The sequence below is a fragment of the Lampetra planeri genome, chromosome 30 (assembly GCF_965212315.1).
Source record: "Lampetra planeri chromosome 30, kcLamPlan1.2.h2, whole genome shotgun sequence".
Taxonomy (NCBI): Eukaryota; Metazoa; Chordata; class Hyperoartia; order Petromyzontiformes; family Petromyzontidae; genus Lampetra; species Lampetra planeri.
In genome coordinates this window covers 1,301,045-1,326,866 of record NC_136136.1, presented here as the reverse complement: position 1 = coordinate 1,326,866, position 25,822 = coordinate 1,301,045, and the positions used below count along the sequence as shown (strand labels likewise).

The 25,822-nt window shown below is 48.1% G+C and overlaps 1 protein-coding gene across 1 annotated transcript in view; it reads right to left on the bottom strand.

Annotated features, from left to right (window-relative positions):
• Positions 1-18,171, bottom strand: part of LOC144728727 (neuroblast differentiation-associated protein AHNAK-like) — a 52,180-nt gene extending 34,009 nt beyond the window's left edge. Inside the window, exons 1-3 of the mRNA XM_078608335.1 lie at positions 18,061-18,171; positions 17,583-17,718; positions 15,529-15,661 (exon numbers count right to left, since the gene is read on the bottom strand). The gene's annotated coding sequence lies outside the window, so the exon portion shown is untranslated. The remainder of the gene's footprint in view (positions 1-15,528; positions 15,662-17,582; positions 17,719-18,060) is intronic.
• Between the last annotated feature and the right edge of the window lie 7,651 nt (positions 18,172-25,822).

Genomic DNA, 25,822 nt, shown 5'->3' with positions numbered 1-25,822 from the left:
AATCGGTTGTTGTCCGAGTGGGAACTTCCCACTTTCCAATCCTGACCCCGCGCCCTCCCTCTGTCAGCGTCCAGATCCACAAGCAGAAGGCGGCATGTTAACAGAGTGGCGATGCAAGCCCGGGGGAGTTGCGGGACCCTAACCCCCCGGGCACTCGCCATCCCCTCCGACCCTCCTCCGCCGAGTAGGGAACAAGCGCGAGATGTGCGCCGCTCCGCTCAAGCCAAAAGCCCCGGCCCTTTTCCACAGCCGCCCACGCGCACTCCGCCACGCCACCCCCAGGCCCCCCGCCAGGTGATCCCATACCCTCTGCGGAGGGCAGAATGGAATGTTACAACTTTGGCGCGCTACGATTTTCATTTCATTCCTACAAATCTCACTTGCGAGCGCTAAAATGGAGAGCGCCCTCGCCTGAGATGCGGTGCGGAAGTGGTTTCGCACGACGGAGTTCACGATCCGGAGGTCGCCGGCGTCGATTTGATCTCCCGGCAGCGGCAGTTGAAATGGGTAGCGGCAAAGTCGGTCGATCGGCAGGTGGCGCGTGGTGGGGACAGTTGTGGGTACTTCCGCATCTTCTACAGCCCCCCGCCGTCTAGTGCAGGCCAATCCACCAGCCATGGTTTAAGCGAGACACTGCATGGATGCCCCGTTAACTTGCGGGCGTTGAGGCAAGTTCAGGGAGGGGTTGCTAGTTGTTTTTGTTGTTGCTGCTGTTACGTTTGCGTAAAGCGTGGAAGCTCTGGGTTTTTTCCCCCTTTCAAACCTCCACCAATTTTCCATCCCGTCAGACCGAGCGCAAAACTATAAATCCATTGTTTGTTTATACTCGAATGGTTCTTGCTATAAAAAGGGCGAGTGGGTTTTTGTTTCCCCATTTCCATTTTCTATTGCAGACTGAGGTTACAAATCCAACAGAGCTGTAAAACCACCGGGGCGTGTGCGTAATGCCGCACACGCCCCTCGCTCGCACACCACCGTGCCCGAGACTTCCGGCCAAACCCGGGAGAGAGTCCCGTACGATCACGCGTCCCCTGCGCCCCAAGCCGCAGCCACCATTTCAGCTCTACGCAAACACCCCCCCCACCCCAGCTATCTTCTAAACACAGGAAAGGGATTTTTGAATGGGTTGCTAGGACCTAATTTTCCCCATTTAAAGATAAAGAGGTGGGAGGGGTGGGAGAGTGGTGGAGCAGTAGTTAGCGCAGTGCGCTCGTGAACCCTGCAAACCAGAGTTTGATTACCGGCCACAGCTAACATTCGTTAGCGGGTGACATCTTGAGCAGTACTGGATGCACCCGACCACCTGCAACACCTTCACCAACCCTCACCGTTACAAATGTGGTAAAGTATGGTCAGACAATTCCCAGTGCTTACAGGCGTGGGGTGGCCTCCATCCAGCAGTCGACTGACGACAACGGGGACCTGGGCGAGATAAAGAGCTTCATCAGATTTTCTCGCCGAGCGCGACCCACGGGAAGGAAGCTGCCGCGCGCTCCAACAGGGCCCTCTCTGTTCGCCGTAATGGGAACTTGAAACGTTCACCACACACGCAGCCGCCGGTGTGATTCGAGTGTTTCTGCTCCCCCCACCCCCCTTCCCCCCGGTGGTGCTGCCTGCACCAGTGGGCACTCATTGCCCGGTAATTTTGCCACTTGATAACAATGGGATGCATTGAACGAGGACAAAAAAACACACAAGAGGTCTAGAATTAATTGCAGGTCAAGGTGACTGGGCAGACCTTAGGATTTTGTAAATGCTGGAACACAGCCCAGGTTATCTTACAGCGAGATGAGTGTACCAACCTCTAATCCCACACTTGGGATAGATAAATAAATGTGGTTCGTTACCCCCCTCTTGTTCGTACGACGAATGAGGGCGACACATACGTTGGTGTCACATGGACGATAAAAGTGGTGGCATTGTACCACCCGTGCCCTCTTCATGTCCCACACAACTTCTTCCCACGCACGCAAGCACACAAGCGTACACATGCACGAGCAGCTGCGCTCGCCGTTCCTCTGCACAGTCAAGGGCCAGTGTGCGTGTACGACTCGCCGCTGTGCATTCCCGCTGGGCTTCTCTCTCGGTGGCATTCGCTATCATCCGATGCCAGAATTTCTGTTCCCCTGCCCCAACCAGTTCCAACTTGTAATTCTTTCATGCCGCATCCAAAGGGTTACCCGAGGGGGGCCTTTCATACTTCTGTGGTTAACCACCCCAGCACATCGGTCCCCCCTGCCCCCACCCCCCATCACATGGGTTGTCCCCCCCCCCGACTCCCCAGACACCACACCCACTCCGAACACTTTGGCCAAATAAACTGCCACCACGGCTGCCCCATTACGAATCGTGATACAATTTCCTTTTGCAGTTTCTCAATCGGATGACCCTCGATTGCAAATCTGGGCGACCGGCACGACAGTACGTTGCGGTGATGAAGAAAGTTGGCACATCACTTGCTCGCTTAATCCCAACCCATGGCACGTTTAGGTCACATCCATTCCCCGACGTTTCCAAACACGCTGCCCCTAATCTACGCTCTCACGACAACCAAACCCATTCCCACCAACGCTCTTTCCGCTCACCCTCTCCGCAATGTGCAATTGGCAATGCCGTGGCTTTTCTCAATGGGTAGCGACATTTCACTGCTGTTATTTCCAAGGACAATTAGATGCCCATTTAGACCTCGGAAAGGCTCCGTGCACTATCATCACACCGCATTACCGGCTGGATGCTTATTACGCCATGAAATTGCTTAAAATTGCCATGAGAGCAATGCACAATTGTGGTTTTACGAGCTTCAACTGTGAAATACTCTGTGGGCAAAAAAAGGAGAGCCCGTGGGTTGTGCGTGGTTGTTCTTACAAAGGTTCTGCTGGCCGTACGATGCCGTGTCAACGGTGACCAAAGCTGGAGATGATGTTTCGTGTCAAAATGGCCAGCCGCATACATGGGCTTCAACCAAACTAAATGCACCGGTGCTGGTGGGCTGCGTGCCAAACGCGTAAACACTGGCACGGGAAATGCTCACCATTCAAAGTGAATGTACCACTGCCCATTTCAGTGACACTCTTCATAGGCACATCGCATCACTCGCTCCGAAACCGTGAAAACAATATCCCTTTTGTACATCGGTGTTACCGCCGTGAAAAAGCGTGTGCTTTTGGAGTGCGACAAAGGCGTTGTACACAAACGCACATTGGCCCTACTGGGTTGTGTTTTTGCAGTTTCGGATGCATATATTGATATTTTACAACTGGGCTCAACTCAAAGTCCCCCCCCACCCCCTCAAAAGGAGATATCCAAGGCAGCATGCAACACAAAAACAAAGCCAAAATAAACACATTCCAAATCCCAGCTCCCAAATCATTTTGCGCACAGATGGCCCCAGCTGCAGCTGACATGCATAACGTTTCCTTTAATCGTTTGCGTTTCGTTAAGGTAAATGGGAAAAAGTAGATATTAATATAAAATTCCATTCATGGCGTTTATGGGGCACCAGATTGATTCCTCACCCCCGCGGCCACTTCGTTGTAGTGGAGGGGGTGCGGCGAGGGGGGGTGCTGTGAGTTGGTCCGGGAGAGAGGGCGGAGGAGAGAGAACCACGTCTGTACGTGAATGGGGAGTGCCGTGCTAGATTGATGGAAACGTAATTTGCTTTCTGTACAAAGTCCCAACAGTAAATACATTTCAGGACAACTCAGAATGTTTCCAAGTGTGTATCAAAACTTTACACGGTTGTTATAATAAGCCTGGGAAAGGCACGCCAATGCTCCACCTCCCATCTCCATGTGGGACCCATGGATACCTTCAAGTACACAGACGCGCGCACACGTGGCGGAGCCAGCAAAGCGGAGAGACGAAGCAGTCTCACAGTGACTGACGGGAGATACATTGCAGACGCACGCAAATGCTCTGATCGCTCAAACCAGCGTAGAGATTCTTGTATGCAAGCAATGAAGTGATATATAACACAATTTGAAGGCCTTTATAAATCCACTGGTGGATGAACGTCTGCCAATGCCTTTCAGTCTTGGGGATTGTTTGGACATTCGTCACTATACTGGTTTACTGGTTGATTATACTTCACGATGACAATCAATGCAGCGTCCTTTTTAAAATGTAAATAATTTACACGTCTCTGTCATTCCCGCACCCCCGATTCGCGCGTTTGGCTACGTGCGGTGCGAAAGAAGTTCAACATACATACAATCCACTGCTGGACCAAGGCCTTCTCACACCGTATGGCCATACTTCACCATGATGGTCGGTGTAGGTTGACGCGGGGGGGGACTGCTTCAGTTATTACTTGAGACTGATGTGATCTATGGCCAGGCAGCCAACTAAGGTCGCAGTGGTTTCTAGTGGAGTGTGATCACTGAACCCGATACCTCGTATACACTCAACGTCTTATTTATAGCCTTTTACATTCACACAGTCGAAGCACTTCGCCCTGCTAATGTAACCTTCGTGATCACCCAATAAGTTGGCAAAGCTGAACATCCACATCTCTCGGAATTTGCTCTTCAACTCAACAGCAGCAAGAACCTCAACCACCCAGCCCCCTCACGTCCCTTCGCTAATATTTGTCCGACTCCAATCCTCTCTTCCCTCCCCGTCCCTTGCCTATTCCTGGGAGGAGAATGTGGCAACAGATGTCACCCCGAGCGCACGAGTGGGGCCATCGGCACCAATCGTGGACGTTCGTCTGGGCGGCCCAATTTTGTTCCACGTGGAAGAAGCTCGAATTTACAGATCCGTGCGGCAGTGGCGGTGTTGCCCGTGGCGGAGTTGCCCGTGGCGGAGTTGCCCGTGGCGGAGTTGCCCGTGGTGGAGTTGCCCGTCGTGCGGCAGTGCCCTTTGGCTGACTGTGTTTGTTTTTAAGTTCTCACCAGAACAATAATAATGGTAGAAACTTACTGGGGGGGGGGGGGGGGTGCGAGAACCAAAATTAAAAAAACGCACGAAAAAAATCGAGTGAATATTTCAAACATCCTCTTTCAAACGTACACTTTCTGCGCATTTGTGTTTGTGCACAAACACACATGCGGTCGTGCTGCACACTGGGACCGTCACGGAGCAAGTCGGATGTGACATTGTGCTCTTCTGCCCTGCACTGTACTAATTAGGCTTTCGTGAAATTGCTAAATTGTATTTAGTTTGTCGAAGGTATGTTCACATGCATTACTTTTTGTAAAAAAAAACGACTCTTCTAAAAACTTAATAGTCACCCTGGTAACTTATTTTTAGGACGCTTAAACTATCCTGCAAGCCGTTATAGACCCCGCAAGTCGTTTAGATGTTATCTCCCTCGCCTGGAATGCAGCAGGTTATAGGGGGTGGTGGGGGGGTTGATCCCGCCAATGATATCAGCCATTTCCTCGATGAGCTATCATGTGTGGCCAGGTCACCTCTGAAAATATAGCTCAGTGGGCTTTAGCTGCTAAATAAAACAAATAGTTCACGTATCCATTAAGAATGCCCCTTCCGAAAACATTACTTGCAATATTTGACTCGCACAGGATGATGAGGCCTTCAATCAGCATCTGACTGACAAAGGGCTGCCATATGCTAAGCCCAAATGGCTTTTGTTAGTGAAGAGACTTAGAAATGCAATACTATCTTGCATAACCTAAGTGTGCCGAGTTAATAGTGTTACGTGATGGGAGCTTAATATATATTTAAAAAGACACATCACATGGTCATATTTAATACACTCAAATATTTTCGGCGAACTGCAATTCCAAAAGGAAATTGAAAAGCAAACCACGCAGCATCTTCTAGATATTTGTGGCCATATTCACGCTTTCAGAGAAACAAAGAGAATGAAAACGAACCACTTGCATCTGCTGTGTGACCAGACATGGTCTTCTCAACGGCATTTGGGCAACTATCTTAGTTCTCGCACCATTGGCAGGATTCTGGCAATGATTTGGGGAGGTTTTTTCCCCCCTACAAATCTTACTAATAACATTAACCTATTACTTTTCCAGCGCTGTAAATGGTATAGATTGATGTTTCAAATTTGTCGCTTTTCGATTTTTCATAATCTACAGCCTTACACAAACAACCTTCAATACAATTCATATTTGAAGACGGGTCAGCCCTAGGGCTAAAGTCTTGTTATGAGACTGTGTCTTTATTTGATGCATATATATAAACAATTATATTGCGAGGCACATCGACGTTTGCTGCATGTTGCAACATTGCAGAACAAGTGCGGGCAGTTCAGCGGCAGGCTACGTGACAGAACCAACCGAACGTTCGTGACATCATTTCATAAAGAAAAATCCACAGGGATAATTTACAGAAAGAGCACCAAGACATAACACTATAAATCCACATCGGTATCAATCAAGTACATTCTGCAAGTTAGCTTTAGACAGTTTCCAGACTTGCTTGGCATGGGAGAAGTTTTTGTATTCTTTATTTTCTAAAGCTCATTTCAAAACACAACCTGGCTATGCTGAGAATGCTTTGTTGTTGCCAATTGACCCGCACTCCAAATGGCAAGCGTTTTTAGGCAACAGAAAAGCTGTGTGAAAATGTGAACAGTCATGAGCAGATATTCTATCTGCAGTGAATATATTCCCGCACTGCGCACGAGGAATTAGAAAAGTGTCCACGAGGGCGATTGGGCCCCAATGAGGCAGCTGTGTCCGCTGCTCACAGGCTCTCCATTGGGCCACTTTGGTTCAATGATTTCATTCCCATGGCCACCCGGTAAAGCTGTGGAACATTACCAAAGTGCATTGTACCGCAAAACAAATACGACAGTAAAACGTATGTTATCCGCGAACCACTAATAAGACAGTTTCTGTGAAAACGATTATTATCCAAACTGAATTGCAATTGCATTGCTATCGCTATACTGTGTTACAGACACAAGTCCTGGTTACAGACAGCGTGTTTCATCAGGTGCTGCTGAAATATGTTTTACATTAAGTCCATCAAATGCGACGATCGGGCAGAATATATTTCATCGCTAAATTTCTGGCCCAGTTTTGACTTTCAGCGTCTCATCAGGAAGGTACGGCCTGTCAAAAACAGATGCTGCTCGGTTGCTTGATGTCACGTACAGTAAGGGGCCCTCCCTTTGATACCGTGAGGTCTGTTCAGCGCAGTGGAGCAAAATTGTACAAGCCATTACATTACCGTGGCTTGTTCGATGGCAACGTGATGTCATTAAGCGTGCAAGTTAAGTAAATGTAATGCAATTGAGCTGCTTGACACAGATTGCTGCAGCTCAACCAGACAGGTTAGGGCTGGACAGTACAGACCAGTTCTGTCACCCCACACCGACAAGGTGTGGTGTTGTCTGCGCCATACCAAGGGAGGATTAACTACTGTACCAGTGGTGGGTCAAGCACACAGACACGTGCGGGAGTGTCTGGGAGTGTTCCGTTTACAAATCCGCGTGTCTGTACGCGCAAGTTAAATGCAGACACCGCAGCGATACCGACCGCGGTTGTAGTGCGGTGATGGCACGCTGCGCTATAAACCCGGCCACCCAAGTTCGACTCCTGGCCACGACAAACATCGATGGTAATTGATGTTTGGAACGGTGCTTGGTTGGCTTGATCAACCCGTGCTGGCCAGCACGACAAAGTACGGTCAATGAACCCAATGGTCGATATGACGTGGGAAACCTTCGTCCATTCGTGGATTGAGGACGGCAGGAAACGGGTGATCTACCGTGCTCTAAAAGAAAACAAATATATGATTGGCGAGGATTCGGGCAACGGCCCTGCTTTATAGCACACGTGCCAGAAATGTCACCTATTATATCTCTGATTCTGTAAGGCCACAGTGTTACCACCAAATTGTGTAATATTATACTTCTTGAAAACGTGTACCATTCAACCAACAGAGGCTACAGCCAAAATGGGTGGTTGAGACTCAGTGTGGAATGTGGACATTCTGGAATGTGCTATCTGCCACTGGCTTCGAAGTGTTATCCCAATGCCGAAGCAACACAAATCAAGGCATTCTGGGAGATCCGATACACATTCCTCTGGGACACCCTTATATAACAAAAACAACTCAATTCACCCGCATATGCAAATGAAGCATAAAGTGTACAACTGAATGCAAACTTTGATGAGAGGCAGAACTCGGCAGCAGCACTTGGTATGCTAGAACTTTGCTGGCTTTAAATTTGTGTTGCCAAGTTAAGTCCAATTTGTGGTTTGTTAAAAACTTGACCATGTTTGGCCTTTTATCTGTATTTGGCTATACCTGACAGTTTCTAGCATGAATATATATTTTTACGAGTATTAATGTTCGGGTCAAGTTTCTACGCATGAAGTTGCGGGGAGAAACTATATCTGGGCGGCAGGGAAAAAACTTTAATTCCTTTTGTGTGGTTGGATTTCAATTTCCTGGCTTGTACATCAGATAATAAATATAGCACGCCATGCCAAGTGATGGACAGCTATTGAATTCCATCATTTTTTGGTGGGCATGATCATCGTCTTGGTATTCCCATGCACCCTATGGTTAAAAAGGAACCCGGCTCCTGAACGACTAACAACAACATGGAGTGTTCTTCTTTAGGCGTGTGTAAAGCGAGTGCACAAAAGCCTTTGTGTGGAAAACAAGTTTGCAAAGATGTAAGAGACATCCATGCACCAACACACTCACAAATGCGGAGTATAATTACTGCAAGTCTGCTCTTATTTTAAAATGGGTTTGCAGGGGGGGGGGGGAAACAACTAATTGCTGCACTTTTCCAAATGTCAGGCAAGGAAGCCGATAGCTATGGAATTTAAAATTCTGAATGTTTACGCGACCCATGTCTGAGGCCTGTGGGAGGGCTTCCTGAAGTTTTTTTGAATGTCGAGAACCAATGTTATTTATTTATTTACTCTATATCAAAAATTCACTTTGTAAAGGTTGGGGTGCAACTCTGGGGTCTTGCTTGCTCCCACCATTGCTGGCGGAAGGGCCTCCACTGGAGGGGGCTCTAGAGCGGCCCTCTAGAGGGGAAGTTTGTCCTCCCTCTTCCACGCTGGTCAGACATCCTGGAAGAGCTGGTAGGAGTATCCACGCTTTCCCCCACACCACGCAACTTGCCAATCAACTTCATGCGGAGTTGCCCCAATCAATCTTCTGGGTGGACAGAGGCAGGGGAATTGAATAACACTTGCACCGCTGTACTCATCTGCCACGCCGGGAGATCAGAAACCGGCAACTTTGAGATTACAAATCCAATGTGATTATACCATGGCAGTATCCCTCCCTCCTCCTTCTCCTCCCCATAGTATGTGAATACAGTGCTCTTTGCTGCCTTGCCAAGCTAACTTCACTTACCACAGCGACAGGCAAATTGGCACCGCACACCAATGTCAACAGAAAGCTTGAACCTCCGGTTAAGCATGGTTGGCTACGTACTGTGTGAAAGAAGTTCTACATACATACATATGTAGTGACATAGAATCGGTCACGTAGCAGCATAGCGCGGGCTGCTGGCAGGGAAGGGGAGCGGCAGCTCACAGCAGCCCTGACGGACAGCAGGCCACGTGATAGACCCGAGGGATGTTCGGGAAAGGTCACGTACGGAAGGGTCACATCGAGAACCCGCTAGACGGTTCCAGAAGGGGGCGTGGCCGGGGGCGGAGCCAGGCCACGTGACAGTATAAGAGGGGCCCCGGGAGGGGACCTCGGGGCTGTCGTTTGGAGTGGGGGGATCCCCGTCGTGCTGCTGGGGTCTTCACCGTCTCGGCGTCGCCAGTCAGGCAGCCTACCAGCTGTCCTGACTGGGAGCCGTAGTTACTAAGTGTTAGCATCATGCCGTGTTAATAATCAAGAGTGCCTCCTACTCGTAGTGTCTCTACACATACACAGAAACACGCACACAGCCGACAATCTCGAATTCCAAGGCTTATCTCTATCTCTGGAACCAGCACCCCAACCCAATCCGCGAAGAAGCAAAGACGGATTGCATTATAATAAATTACTCTTCAGTACTCATTATACATTCTGGAATGCACTAACGTGTGAAAATGTATTCATTGCGAGGTTTGGGATGCATAAAATGGCATTCCATGTTGTTACTGGATTTATTTTACATTTCAAATGCTATAATGTACTGTCTGTGCATATGCATAGGAATAAGTCTATTGGTAGTAGGTGGGTTGCGGTGAGGTAAAGTGTGGACACTCCCACCTTTTCCCGCACCCCCGATCGGCATGGGTGGCGACGTACGGCGCGAAAGAGGTTCACACATACAGTACATACCAGAGGTGGGACAAAGTCATTGTTATGCAAGTCCAAGTCGAGTCGCAAGTCATCAAATTCATGACTCGAGTCTGACTCGAGTCCAAGTCACATGACTCGAGTCCACATCTCATAGGTGGGACAAAGTCATTGTTATGCAAGTCCAAGTCGAGTCGCAAGTCATCAAATTCATGACTCGAGTCTGACTCGAGTCCAAGTCACATGACTCGAGTCCACATCTCATAGGTGGGACAAAGTCATTGTTATGCAAGTCCAAGTCGAGTCGCAAGTCATCAAATTCATGACTCGAGTCTGACTCGAGTCCAAGTCACATGACTCGAGTCCACATCTCATAGGTGGGACAAAGTCATTGTTATGCAAGTCCAAGTCGAGTCGCAAGTCATCAAATTCATGACTCGAGTCTGACTCGAGTCCAAGTCACATGACTCGAGTCCACATCTCATAGGTGGGACAAAGTCATTGTTATGCAAGTCCAAGTCGAGTCGCAAGTCATCAAATTCATGACTCGAGTCTGACTCGAGTCCAAGTCACATGACTCGAGTCCACATCTCATAGGTGGGACAAAGTCATTGTTATGCAAGTCCAAGTCGAGTCGCAAGTCATCAAATTCATGACTCGAGTCTGACTCGAGTCCAAGTCACATGACTCGAGTCCACATCTCATAGGTGGGACAAAGTCATTGTTATGCAAGTCCAAGTCGAGTCGCAAGTCATCAAATTCATGACTCGAGTCTGACTCGAGTCCAAGTCACATGACTCGAGTCCACATCTCATAGGTGGGACAAAGTCATTGTTATGCAAGTCCAAGTCGAGTCGCAAGTCATCAAATTCATGACTCGAGTCTGACTCGAGTCCAAGTCACATGACTCGAGTCCACACCTCTGGTACATACGCCCAAGACGTCTTGGTCATTGTGGAAGAGTGAGCGGCACCTCCGAGAGGGGCTTCTCGCCATCAGTGGGCGCGAGCAAGAAATTGTTAGGGCTGCGCGAGCTACTCACAGACTTCACCGCAAATGTAGCTCTGCACCTGCAAATTTTTTTTTCCTCCACCGCCGATATTTTACGACGCAGCCTTGGAAAGTGATTACAAACACTTGACGCCAATGCGGCGACAGCTGATGAATTACATTTCCCGTGTTAAATCTAGAGCTGGAAAACACAATTCGCTTGGGTGGGGGTTTGGGGGGCGGGGGTTGCGTGCTGGGGTGGGGGGGTCTCCATGAATCTATCACTTGCGCACGGCTGTGTCAGCCGGGACACCGAGGATGTGCCCCCGTTGGCGGCCAACCGCTCACGCAATGCCCAAGTTGGAACGTGCGGGAGACTCGTCAATGGGCACCGACGACGCGGGTCTGGTGACCGTGATGTTGTTCTTGTGCAAGAGCGTCAGGAACGCAGGATGCTTCAAGCGAACGGAATGATTTGGGTCATGACAACCTCGCACGCCAGCTCATCCTGTGGCCTTGCCATAGATATATCTTATCCGCCGCGGTGGTGTTTACAAGAATGTTCAAGTATACAAAAGTACATGACAAATTGACTACCCGCATCATAGCAAGTAAGACGAATACGCCAAATGCATGGCATACCTGAAGAACATATCTTACTCCTTCGTGCGGTGTGCGGTACACTAGCAGGGCATTTACAGGGGATCTTTTTCTGAACGTTTAATCTAAAGAAGTCTCTGTTAATTATTCATGTCTCACGGACGTATTTCTTGTCAAGTCAAACTTATCGCTCTCTGGTCTTGCAATGCTGCACACATCTCGCCAGCAAAGGAATACAACGAATTGTCTTGAAGGACGAACTAATTAGCCCTTCAAGACATTTCTCTCAATCCCATCTGCAGATCTCATCCTGCAATGCCGGATGAATCATGTTTAATTAAAGCCACTGATTTTCATAAATCCAACAACTTGTTTTCAATCAGGGATATTTTTATTTTTATTTTACTGCATTTCATCGTTCTCGTTCTGCTGAGGTTCAACCGATTATCAAAATATATTTGCTTTCAGGTCTGGAATTATAATCTGGCATTATAATCATCTATTTTAAAAACTCCTGCATAAGATTGGAAAATGGCACAAACACTATACTTGGTATTTCATTTCAAAGACCCCGCACAAAATAACAATGTTACGTCCATCCACCTTTTAAACCGCACTAAAATCTGTTCACTGTCCAACGTTTTCAAACTCTGAAGCATAACTATTTACGTAGCTAAGGGGGGATTATTGATGCTCCGATATACACGTGTAAACACACGTGCAGCTATGCAGTCAGGACATGACTTGACCAAACTCACGAAATAAATAGTTTGCAATAGGTTTAGTTCATTCCAGAAAGGTCTTTAGCGGAGCCATGGCGCCGCGTACACTATGTGCAGTTTACATTTTTGTCCACGTTACATAATTTAGAAAATTTGAGCACAACACGAGCTCATTGTGAGAGGCCAGGGCTGTAGGCGGGGGGACGAGCGAGGAGGCTCGCCACAGTCTGTCACTACCACCACCAACAACACACCACCACAACACACCACCAACACACCACTCCACCACCAACACACCACCAACACACCACCACCACCACACAACCACCAACACACCACCACCACCAACACCCCACTCCACCACCAACACACCACCAACACACCACCACCACTAACACCCCACTCCACCACCAACACACCACCAACACACCACCAACACACCACCACCAACACACCACCACCACACCACCACCACCACCACACCACCACCACCACACCACCAACACACCACCAACACACCACTAACACCACGCCGTGCACCACGCAGCAGTGGGGGGGGGCGGACGGGGGTGGTCATCGCAGCCGAAACTGACGGCGTGTTTACACGATCCTTAAAGCGGACATGCGAAGCGCCTCTTCACTGTGCAAACACGAACTCTCAGAGAATTCCAAGCAGCAAGTCGCCCGTTTCCATCATACAAAATGAAAAAAAAAAGAACATTGTGGTGGCATTTTGGCGAAAAGGGAGCCCCCCGCGTTCTTCACATGCCCTTTTGCAGGCATTCAACTGCCATTCTGAGCGCACTTTGTGGACATCCGCCACTGCAGAATGTGCTCTTGTTCGGTCTCTCGCTTGCTACACAAGCCACAAGCACGAGTCACAACCTCAAGACATTTTCAGGACACAGTCATAACGGCCGCTATTGCAGATGCAACTGTAAACTCAGAATTCAGTAGACCATGAATCACGCCGTTCATGGGAAATGGGTTCACTCATTTTTGCCCCGAAATTTTTTTTTGCCTCTTGTCTGTCCATCAAATCTGCCTGTCCGCCTACTTACTTTTCCAGATTTTTATATTTATTTCCCTTTGAAAATGTGTTTTTATCTTCTAAACGTTCTGCATGCTTGGGCCTCGTTTTGGCAAGCAGGTTCGATTTTAATGCCACCCAATCCACCCTGCATTGCTCCCTCACCGGGACTTTCTCAAAAAGTCTGTCCCCCACCACCCATGCCACGCCCTGGCCTCGTAGCAGATGCCCTGCAACGACTTCACGCCGCTACTGTTGAGGCGTCGCTTTGCTGCTATACGTGGCCACCGTGCCACGCGGCAATCCCATTTCACCGAGGGCAGGGTATAAAAAGGTCGCATATCCGACCGCCACGTAGCCACTGTGACCAATCAACAGACCAATTCACAGACAAATTAACAGACCAATTAACCGAGTGCCGAGGAAATTGTGTCCGTGTCCGTGCCCGTGTCAGCGGTGTCCACCACGAAGGTTACCGAAAGCGGCAGCCCGCGAGCAGGCGAAGCGCGACTCAGGGTCGTCCCCATCGCTGGCTATCGTGGCTTGCACAGCAGAGGTCCTGAAATGTTACTCTCCATTGAATTCCCTTTGCTTTGAACAAAAATGTTGTTTGGGGAATATTTCTGGTCCTATCATGCAAACTGCATAGCGATGCACGTCACAGTGTTCTTAATTACTTCGGAGCAGTTTCTCAAGTTGAAAGCAGTTTGCGCTTTATTTTTGTCTCGTAACCTATTTGCACGCCGTGCAATGTCATTGTCTACAGACGTTCGCGTATCTGACCGATGTCTCACACATCCGCCGACATCAGAGACCCCGGCTAAATCGGAGATGCGACATTGTTACTGTACAGCGATCGTTCTCGGCCACACACAAGAGGTCACTGTCGAGCTCCATTCTAAACAAAAAACTAAAATGCAACCTTATTCGCCAAATTCATGCCTTTGTTTTTACTTCGCAACCGCATTTTATCTGTTGCCATTCCACAGCCGACTTCGCAGAAATGTTTACATTTTTGCTGCTGCTGCTGCTTCTGAGCGGAGTTGTGTATCTGCAAGTCAGCTCCAGCAACATAAACCAGCAGCAGCGAGTACACCCAAACTACAGATGTATTCTGCTTAAAGTAACTTACACCTCCATGGAGGATCAGTGAAATTCTTCGCTGCGCTATGAACCAGTTGGTCCAAGAGAGATTCTCAGTGATCGCGAACATCAGCACTGAGTGATATCTCAACAGCTCTCTGGTTTTAGCCTTCAACATGCAGCGCCACACTGACCAGCGTGGGGAAGTAGGGCAACCCCCACACCTGCCTAACCCTCGCCCCAAGGTATCGGGATTGTTTTTACCAGCTGTGAGAATTAAAAAAAATCTCTAAACTAGCCATCTTGCCTATATTGCAAAATGTATTTATGGTAACACTTTTATTAAAAATGGGGGGAAAAAATCCTGCGGAAAGAATGAATCAAGAGTGTCTAGAAGGTAGATGGTGCATGCACCACAGCTCTTCATTAGCAGACTTAAATGCTTCTTCTTTCGTATGGCTGCTGATGTAGGCTCAGAGCAACAACCGCAGTTTCGCATTCAAGCCCAGATGGACGCGTCAGGAGCAGCGAAGTGCCACATCGCTGTGATGTCTCCTTCGTGTTTGTGGATCGGGGTGTTGCGTCGTTAGGTCTGTTCTGGATGACCACCAGTCGCAAACTGCTACTGGAGCGTTTTAAATGTTCCATTTGTGAATGCTGCCATATAGTGATGAGCCAACGCCCAGTTAATGTCCCTGGGCTCCACATTAAACCCGCACCCACCTAACACCACACCTACAATCACCACTTCTCCACTCTCCACCGCCTCTGAAGCCACTGAACAACTCCCTCCACACCCCCATCCAAAGCATACAACTCAACTCTCTTCACTCCACTTGCACCCGCCCGCCCGCCCCCTAACGCACTGCGACCTGAGCACATGTGGCAAGTATGCGGGCAGCTTACCGTGCTGGGGGGGCTTTTCTCTCCCCCTCCCCTGCTCTCGCTTGCTGCAGGCACAACTCTGGGAGGGAGGAGGCGGATCGGAGCGTCTGGCAAACAAACGAAGGAAGGAGGAGGAGGAGGCAGCGGCCCCGAGCTGCGAGGAGGGGGAGGAGGGAGTACATGGGTACGTGTCAGGACTCACGGTCGAACGCACAACTTGTTTTTTTTTTAAGATGGAAACCACGTGTAACAAAAAAAATGTCCACGCCCCAGCAATGCAATGCTACGGAAGCGTCGTCTTTTTGTTGTTAATAAACTCGCTCAAATCCCGAATAAAACTGTAACTTCGATAGCACGCGTCAAAAGCTGTTTATCCTACACAAACATGAAGACCCACGTGCAGGGAGTGGCCGGGGAGACTCCTGTGTAATGGTCTGGGAGTCTGAATCACCCCGCTGAATTTGAGCAATTCTAGATTTTTGTTACAGAATATATACCGTAGTTTCACTCCGATGTATATTTAATTAATTGAAATAACTTTATTTCATTGGTTTTGCGTTTAGTAATTTGGTGGCCCAAACCACTCCTGACAGTGAGACTATACCGATCTCTGAGTTCTCACAAATTCAACAAAGTCAACTTAACGTGGTCTTTATTAACTCATCATCAGCCATGATCAATCCACTGCAAGATGATGGCCTCCCCAAGCTATCAGAATTCGCACGATCCAGCCACAGAATAATTAAACGAGTACAATACACGCGGCCTTTGATAACCCCGTTGGACCTTGCCTATTATCCCCTATGCGATGTTTAGCCAACAATAAATGTAACTGATACAGGAATACTCCTGTGATACAAGTACTGTACGGCGAATTCTATACCCCCCCACTCTATAGCTGTATGCATGGGGAATTAACTTATCAAGTTACTTGATATTAATATTTTAAAGCTTAAAACTACTTTCGGCAATTACGTGCCTTTCAATTGCATTACACATACATTAATTTCTACCCAACTAAACAACTTACCTGTGCTTTGGTCTATACTCTTAACGAGTAGCCTCTATAGCCTGCACAAGACGACACTATTTACGCATTGCATTCACGCAAACACAAACATTTGCTGTACGGGGACATATTTACCGGGCAGGATAGAATTACACAGATAAGCTGCACATTGGCACGTGGTGCTCAAAGCAGGACGCCTCGGGGCAGGTAACGCTATACAGGTGAGAAGAGAGCCACACACCTGTTCATCCAACACGCCCCACCGGACTCCGCCGACACTTGGGATGCAAGCTGTGTGACGTCCCTTCTCTACACCCCTCCATGCGTGCGAGACTAAGACTAATCATCCAAAGTATCCACGGAAAGAATCGCCGTTCCATCTCTCTCGTTTTTAAAGAGGTCTCTGCATTGGATTGGGTGGGGAGGGAGGCATATTTGGCCACTTCCTTCGAGGAATAATCAACTCGAGTGTCCTATGGAAAGACTTCCCTCGCCACGATAATGTGGAATTCACATCACTGACAGAATTGTGATAAACGCCTAATCGACTTTCCTTGAGAGCAACTGATTCTTTAATCTGTCTGCTGGCCGCTCTGGGCGTTACCCGCCTCCCCTTGTGCGCGCGCGGGTTTTCTCCGGGATCTCTCCGGTCCCCCTTTGCGACTAAACAATCCGTCCCACGACACTCATCCTGAACAGCTGCGGCCAGACATCGGTGGGTACACAAGCCCCTTTTCCTGAACACGAGTCGTGAGACTCAGCGAGGCTCGCCTAGGTAACTGAAATGACATTACGCTAATTACGAGGAAGCCTAAGGTATTACTCGTATACAGAACAGCAACCGCATTTTCAATTGACTTTTGGCAGCTGCCTTAGCGCGCACATCCCAACAAATATAACAAGCGAGCCAACTTATCTCAAGCAACTTGTAAACAACAACAACAGCAAAAGGTTGCATCTGATAGGGAGATGTCTTTCGGCGTATAAGCAGGAGGCAGCCCGCCAGAAGATGTCCAAATGTGCAGTGTCCCGCGTCCAGGTGGTTGGTCGTGCGTGGATAAGATACCTCGCGCTCTCGCCGTGGTGGTGGAGAGGGCGAGGCGAGAAATTGACGCAGCGACGACGACTCGGGACACGGACGCCGCGGGCTGATGCCCCCCCCAGCAGCACCACCTCCGGCGAAGTGGCGAGAAGGGTCTGCGCTGCGTTATTTGCGATATAATTGTTACGAAGCGTTAGAGGGGTCTGCGGCTACGACTGAGCAAGCATGTACATGTTTAAACAAACAGACACACACTTTTGTTTCGATTTTTAACACAGAATAACAACGCACGTACGGTATAGAATAATAGAACTGCGCAGTCGCCACTTGCTTTACTTATTTATAGCGCCGTCAGCAGCAGCATCAGCAGGGATATAGAGAGAGCATAACGTGGCAAGCGGCAGAAAGTGAAGTTGAGAGCGTGGTGGGGAGGAGGGGAACGAGAAGGGAGGTGGGAGAGGGAAGGAGTGAGCAGGCAACAGACTTGAGGAGCTCCGCTTACTCGACGCAGAGCGAAACTTCGCGCGAGAAGAGTGGACCGTCGCTTCTGTGTGGCTTTAAGAGAGCCACGAACGCAAGACAGACGACGATGCCCCACACTCACCCAACACCCACGCCACTTCCTCGCTTCGGAGCGGGGCTGGGTGTGGCTCGGAGTCTTTTTTTCTATTTTTCACTTGGTGCAGGGAGTGGATGAATGGCGTTGTGGGGATGGGTGAGTTGGGGGAGCAGGGTTGTGTTGGTGGTGGTGGTTGGGGTGGGGTGGGGGAGGATGTTGGGGGTGGAGAGAGTTGGCGAGGCGTGTGGTGGTGGTGGTTGTGGTTGTGATGAGAGATTCAGGGCTGGGCTTGCTGCGAGACCTCGGGCTGAGGAGTCCTGTTTTGGGTGACTCAGACGAAGTGTTTTTATTCAATCACGGGTTGCTGTGCACAGGGCCCAAAGGTCCCAAAACGCCACGCGGGCAGCAACAAACGGCACTGTTGAAAGTGTAAAAGATGGGAGCGTAACACGTGTTCTTGAATTTTGTAATGTTGATGAGGACTTTGAAAAATAGACGTTGCGAGGGAATTCCAAAGTGGAGCCGTGTCAGGGAGGAGACAGCAAGGGAAGCATCGTGACCTGCAGCAGTGTGATGGATGGACACTGTGGATGATGATGCAGTCAGCCTGGTAGACTATGTCCTGAACACGGTTGGGGGGGGGGATGAGTGACCTTCGTGGGAACAGTAACCATCGTAGCAGCGATATAAAAGTAGAACGCAGCGGATTTTACGTAAGATTGTATTTCTTGTATTCACATTCCTATTGTGCTGTTGGTGTCAGGCCATGTATGTTGAACTTCTGTCGCACCGTACGTAGCCAACCGTGCTAATATCGGAGGTGTGGGAAGTGACCACGAGGTGCATCACCCCGTGGTGATGAATGGCCTGCAGGCGCAGGTTTTTTACAGACCTGATTCAGATGTCATATTCAAACGATAGTATTCGTTTTTTGTTTAATACTCGAACAAGGGGCACACCTTTCCACTCACCCTGTAGCACAGCAATGTTGTCACAGGGCAGATGCACCAATCTATCTGAATTCCCAATGCTAGCATTTAGCCAGAGCAAATTAAACTCATTTAGACTTGTGCTGTCATTAATGCACGGGTTAAGTCCATCAACTCACTACGCTTGGGAAGCAGTTTAATTGCATGTGGCTGAAACCAGATTTTAAACTCGGGATCTCAGTGGTACGCAGTGGCATTGCGTGGTTCGAATGAGCCCTGATGCAAGGAATGAAATCGGCTCCCTTGTTCAATTTCCATCCACCTCTGTAGCCAGGCAGCATCTGAGTCCTTCTGAACCCATGGCTCCGATGCAGTTGCACGACCTGCACGCTGATGGGACAGGCACGGTCCTATGATCCCTGAGTCACTTTACCGCCGCTGACTTCTGGAATGTCTGAGAAAAAAAACCACACCGTGCATTCACCCGACCGGGCGGGGCTGTGATTAAAGCCCTTGACTCATAATCGGAAGCCAAAAAGAGTTCAACTCCTGGTCGGAGATTGGAGATCAACTCAGCCTTTCCTTCCTCAGGGGTGAGGTTTCCTCCACCATGGGAATGTAAAATAGTCGCATAAAGGGCCTTCGTGCTCATTTGATGTGAATAAACTTTGAACTTAACTTCAAGTATATTATAATAATGTCCAGCAAAGCATCACTGAGTCTTGAGAAGTTTGGACAATTCCATTCATGCTGTGTGATTCTCCAACGTGTTTTTGGGTCTTACATCTAAGACCATGTAAGACCCAAAAACGCACCCCTGATTAGCGCGTTTGGCTACGTACGGTGCGAAAGAAGTTCAACAAACATGCGTGTGCTGTTGGGCATGATGTCCGACCTCTTTACAACTGAAGTGGCTCTGAGCAAATTGTCTGACGTCACGCCAAGCAACATGTGGTACATTCCCAAAACTCAATGAAGAGCAAATCTACGAGTGAAAGTTCGGCATGTAGGAGAAACCTGAAGGAAAACTCACTCATACGAAAGGGTAACAACACTCAAAGGTATGCACGGAAGGAGTCAAGGATCAATTACTGTCCAACCATCCATTGGTCACCTTGTAGTGTTGGGTGATACCTGTAAATATCGAATTCCAATGGCAGTTTTGACGGTGATTTGGGGGCCCAGCAGTAGCGCGTCCGCTGCTTGTTGCAGAAGTTTGCTGTTCCATTAATTCTAGATTTGAAGCTTTCGTGACTGCAAGGATTCATATTTTTAGGTTTTTTCGGTAAAGTCACGTAGGTAAAAAATTTACATTTAAAGTAAAATAAAAATAAAATTAAAATCACGACGTTTCGGAGGCAACACAAGCTTCCGTCTTCAGGTGGAACCGTCACTGCACGATTGCTATTTCTTACTTGCTGTGACGGTTCCACATGAAGACGGAAGCTTGTGTTGCCTCCGAAACGTCGTGATTTTTATTTTATTTTTATTTTTTATTTAAAAAAAAAATTATATTCCAGACATGCAGGCAGGCCTGACCAAATTTGACGAATCACCTGCAAATTGGTCAAATGGGATTGCATGCAACGACAATGCTCCCGACTGTGAAACGACTGTGGACTGTGAGAAACGTAGCAGCACCCTCGTAATAGACTTCCAGCATAAAAATGGTGCGAGCCACAAATGCACTCGATGATTGTTACGGACTGTACGTGTAGATTCGGTACCGCATTGTACGAGTATATTCAATCCAGGTCTCCATTGGAAGAGACCTCCGCTCTCATCTCATAATAAAATAATAAACAGCCCCTTTGCCATGGGAACTGTTTTGCCATACTGCACCACACTGGCAAGTGGATTGGTGAAGGCAGTGACAACTAAGACCGGTTCAGACATCGCCTTCCACGATTGTCGACCATTGGCCCCTAACTGAACACGAGTCCCCGGATTCATAGCACAGTGCGTTATCCGCCGCTCCACAGCGGGTTCTAACCTGGTGATAAATACAGCAAAGCGGTCAGTACCAGGTAACGCAGCGGCACTCTCGCTCTTGTTGACGATGTTTCTTGTGTAGCTCCGACCTCAATAAAAACCGATGAATACCAACACTGCATGCGGTACTGAGAGGTGTTTGTTCGGGTCATATTTGGATTGGCGGGTTTGACCTCTCTCTGTGGTTTCCTATTCAAGGTCGTATGGTCATACCGCACCGTTTCCCCCACCGCACGCAGAGTGTTTTGACTGATATGGTTGTAAACCTCAGCGGAGCTAATTTCCGTCTATGTTCGCCACGATTAGCTTTTGTTATGAAAAATAAATGAATGTTGTTTAAATCACTTTGTAAATGAAAACTTTATATTGGCAGCGTCCTACACTGTCACCGTACAGACGAAAATCTGTTGCACAATCATTGGCAGGCCTTTGTCAGTCCACTGCTGGATGGAGCCCCCCACCCCACGCTGCGTCGATCACGGGGATTGTTTGACCATACTTCACCATGCTAGCCTGTGCAGGTTGGAGAAGGGAAGTTCCAGTCACCGTGCTTATAGAGCAAGCACAATGTACTAACCACCAAGCCGATGTTCATACCTATTGCTTGTTCATACGTTGGAATGTTTGCTGTGTTTATGTGCTCATATAAACCAGCATTTAACAAGAGGTCTAATTTGAATGCACTCTGGCCTAGTTAAATTCCAAGTAATAATTTACTTCTTCATCCAGCAAAGCCACGCTGAGTCATATGACTTCTTTTCCAGGTGGGTCTGCGCATTGGTTTATTTTTATTGTAAAAATATTCAGCCCATTGATGATGTTTATACGTGTGGGGGGAAACCAAGGAACCCGGAGAAGACCCGCGCTGCGTGTGAATGGGCAGCACTCTGTTCCCATACGGATGGAAACCATGGTGATTAGTCCACTTGCTGTACTGCCTTCTGGAGAGCCACGGTGTGGCACATTGACATGCACAGGGAGTTTCGCAACATTACCTACTATCAGTTTAACACGTAGGCTTTCGCGACCAATATTATTCATAATCAACGTTTTTGGGTTTAGTTCGCGTTATTTATAAATGTAAATGTTGGGGTTTCACGCTTCAACACACCGGTGGGCTAAAGCAGTGAACTATTTGTCTTTTGTCAACGTGACACTTTTTTGCTGATTGGCCGTGTCGGGTGGTGGAGGGTTACGACACATTTATAAATAACGCGATCTAAACCCAAAAACGTTGATTATGAATTACCTACTATAATCACCCACAAATGTCTGTCCGTCCCGCACATGACGTCACTCCACATAAGGCCCACCCCCCGCGTGACGTCACTCCACATAAACCCACCCTCCCCCTCATTAATATTCATAAGTGGGTGGATTTTTACACGAACGCAGAGGAAGATGGAGCTGAATTAAATAATTTATTCTGCAAGTCGCTTCAAATATGACGACGTTTCTTTACAGAAAGTGACGGTAAAAAATAAATCTAAGCAGCACAGTGCTACATCCGTGCGTGACGTCACTGCAAAAGAGCCCCCCCCCCTGCCATTAATATTCATGCCCGCGTGGAAATTTACACTAACGCACAAGAAGGTCGCGCACTCCACATGCCGCATCCCTCCCCAAGAACCATGAGGGGGTGACATCACTCCACATGGGGCATCCCTCCCCAAGAACCATTAGCGGGTGACGTCACTCCATATGGGGCAACCCCCCCCCACCCCCCCATTAATAATCATAAGCTGAACAATTTTTCTATTGAATATTTCAGATTTACTGCAATATACACTCGTCCTTGGACGGGCTTAAAAGCTCGTTTGTGTTACCCACCAACCCTCGCTGCCTCCACAGGTCTGGATTACAGGCCACGTGCAGCATCGGCACCACCGCCTGGCTCGTTATAAACGTCATCTGTGTCTGCTCTGTTTGCAGTATAGCACGTCTACAGGGTTGTACATGTACAGATACCTCACTTAAAGAATACGGAGACATTACACAATTATCGATTTTCATGGGGGGCTGCTAAACGTGGCATCATGTACATGTGACCACACCCGTCTCCGCTCTTTTGGTTTCCGCTCTATTTATTTTCTGTACATTTTAAAAGAACCTGTGTCCGAATTTCCATTGCAATGTGTACATTGTTTTCCTTTGCGGTGGTGCATGTCCAAATATATCCTGGGCGTACGCACCCTCGCCTGCTAAGCAGGAGCACGTGGGTTCAATCCCAGACTTCGACGATGCCTGTAGTATATTCGGAGTTCGCGTGATCTCACTCTCCCCATGGTCGTGTGGATTTTTCTCCAGGTCCTCAGGTTTCGCCCTCTACATCTAGAAACATTCATTTAGATTATTTGGCTGCTACTTTACCTTCCCACATGATGATGAGAAGCCACTTTGATGCGCTATCATATGTGGTCACGTCACCTCTGAAAAACAGCTGTAAGCTCAGTGGGCTTTACCTGGCAAATAAAATAGTCGTAGTAGTTTGGAATCGACGTTGTGTGTGAGTCTCAAACAGAGGCTACCACCTTCCTTCTCGGTCGCTCTGGACTATATGGAGCCATCATGTTCACAATATTCAATTACCAGAAATCAGTAGGATATCTATTAATGGGCCACCCAATAAATATATAAAATAATACTGTATTCTGTATTGTTGCCTGATTCACAGACCATGCACATGGTTCACTCTAGTCTATTGTTCATTTCAGTTGTGCTCTTAGCATCATCTCATGAGGCAATAGCGTAAGCAGTCTGAACTCTCAGGGAGTGGCGCATCGACTCGTATCAGTCAGTGTCAGAAAGATGATGTCACAAAACTACTCCTGAGACCTCCCGTTCACACCAGGCATTCGACTTTCTCACACGCCCTACTATAGGGACATTTGTCACATTACAATGAAATGAAAACGTTAATTTTTATTTCTTAGAGACACTTTCCTTTTCCCAAATTCGAGTGAAGAAGACAACTTTGATGGATTTTTTTCCCCGTTCAGTCGTTGTTGATCGGGCTGAGACCATACATTCACTGCACTTGAGAATCTGAATTCTGGATTCAAATCCTGGATCTCAAATGTGCCGTAGTAACACTCGGGTCTCGAAGCAAGAGGGGGCCTGGGTTCAATTTCCGACTCGGTTTTCTCTCTGTGCGGAGTTTGTGTGTTCTCCCCTTGTTCTGGATGGAACTCCTCCGGATTCTCCCATTTCCTCGCATAATGTAACGGGCATTGGCCAAACATTGACATTGCTGAAAGATTATCTGCCAATTACTCAGTTGGGATTGCATACAGTGGCAGCGCCCCCTACTGCAAACACTTTTCAGGACCCTCCTAAAAAAAATTCCTTAGACTCAGTGAGGTCTACCTGGGTAAACACGTGTAATATAAAAAAGAATAACCTTTCATATACACTCTTTTATTTGATAATAAAACTGCAATACTTGTCTAGAATACCAGTTGTTATGATTACATGCAATCGTATGTCGTATTTATATTATTGTGAAGGGTACTACATTAAATCAAGTTTGATGTATTACTTTATTGTCAAACCAGGTTTAGCTATAATCTAACAGAGTTAGCCCTCAATTCAATAAAGCATTGCATTGACCAGACCACATGGAGCAATCACAGACAACAATCTAGGCATGAATATATATTTTCGTAGTCTGATAAAACTATTATAATCACATGACTGTCGGTAAAAGGTAAAGGTGCAGCCCTGCAATCGCTTGCTCATGCGACTGCTGACAGAAGGGTCTCCACTCGAGGAAAACAGGGTTTATTTTGGCCTACTCTTCCACTCTGGCGAGACCGGCACTTTGTCCACAACAAGCGGCCAGCCAAACTGGTCACTTGTGGTGGATGGAGCTGGGTGGAGCTGGGTTCATCGAACCGGCGACCCCTGGATTGCCAGTACAAGTGTGATAACCATAATAATAATATGGGTACGATGTGTAATCACAAAACTTTCAGGGAAACACACAACTGTAGAAAAAAAAATGCCCACATTTGAAACTGCGGTGGAAAAATGTGTATCGACATTGCGCGAACGCACAGGTCTCCACCACAACGAGCAGGTTGCGGGCAGGGGCAGCGTGACGCGCTCGCGCGCCTGCTGCCAGGGAAACCTGCCGTGTTTTTGTCGGCGTGCGTTTGTAAACATGACAAATCAGTAACAGTCCCACCGTCAGACCGTGATCCTGTACACAAAGCTGCTGTTTGCTGACAATGAGGGACAAACAAGGCCATCGCCGCAAAGTCTCTCCGACCACCACCACCGCCATCACAGCCCGTATCCACTGACTCACCCACACCGCTTGTTTTTACCCATGATTGCCACTTATTGGCAAACGGCAAAAGCCACGAGAGGCATTCTAAATCCACCCGGAGACACACGGACAAGGCGTTGAAAAGCAACCCGCAGCATTTCACCAAAGTGTGAGAATATTCATAAAGGTACCACACTCAACTGCGAGAGGATAGAAGCGGACATACGCGGCACTCCGTCGAGGCCACGGTGATGTGGCTCACATCTCGAATGCATTATCTGGGCAAGGTGGGAGTTGATGAATCACCTCCACGTGCATTCTTCAAGGGGGGTAATGAATCGTCGGCGATGTGGGAGTCAGTGTAATGGTCAACACACTGACGTCACAATCGAGAGATAAACGGTGCGGCCTGCTGGCGCAGCTGTTGAAATAACGGACAGGGTCGTCCAGATGTCTTGTGACCCTCCTTTAATTCTGCAATACTTCATATTATTTCTGTAAGTAAGGTTTATGT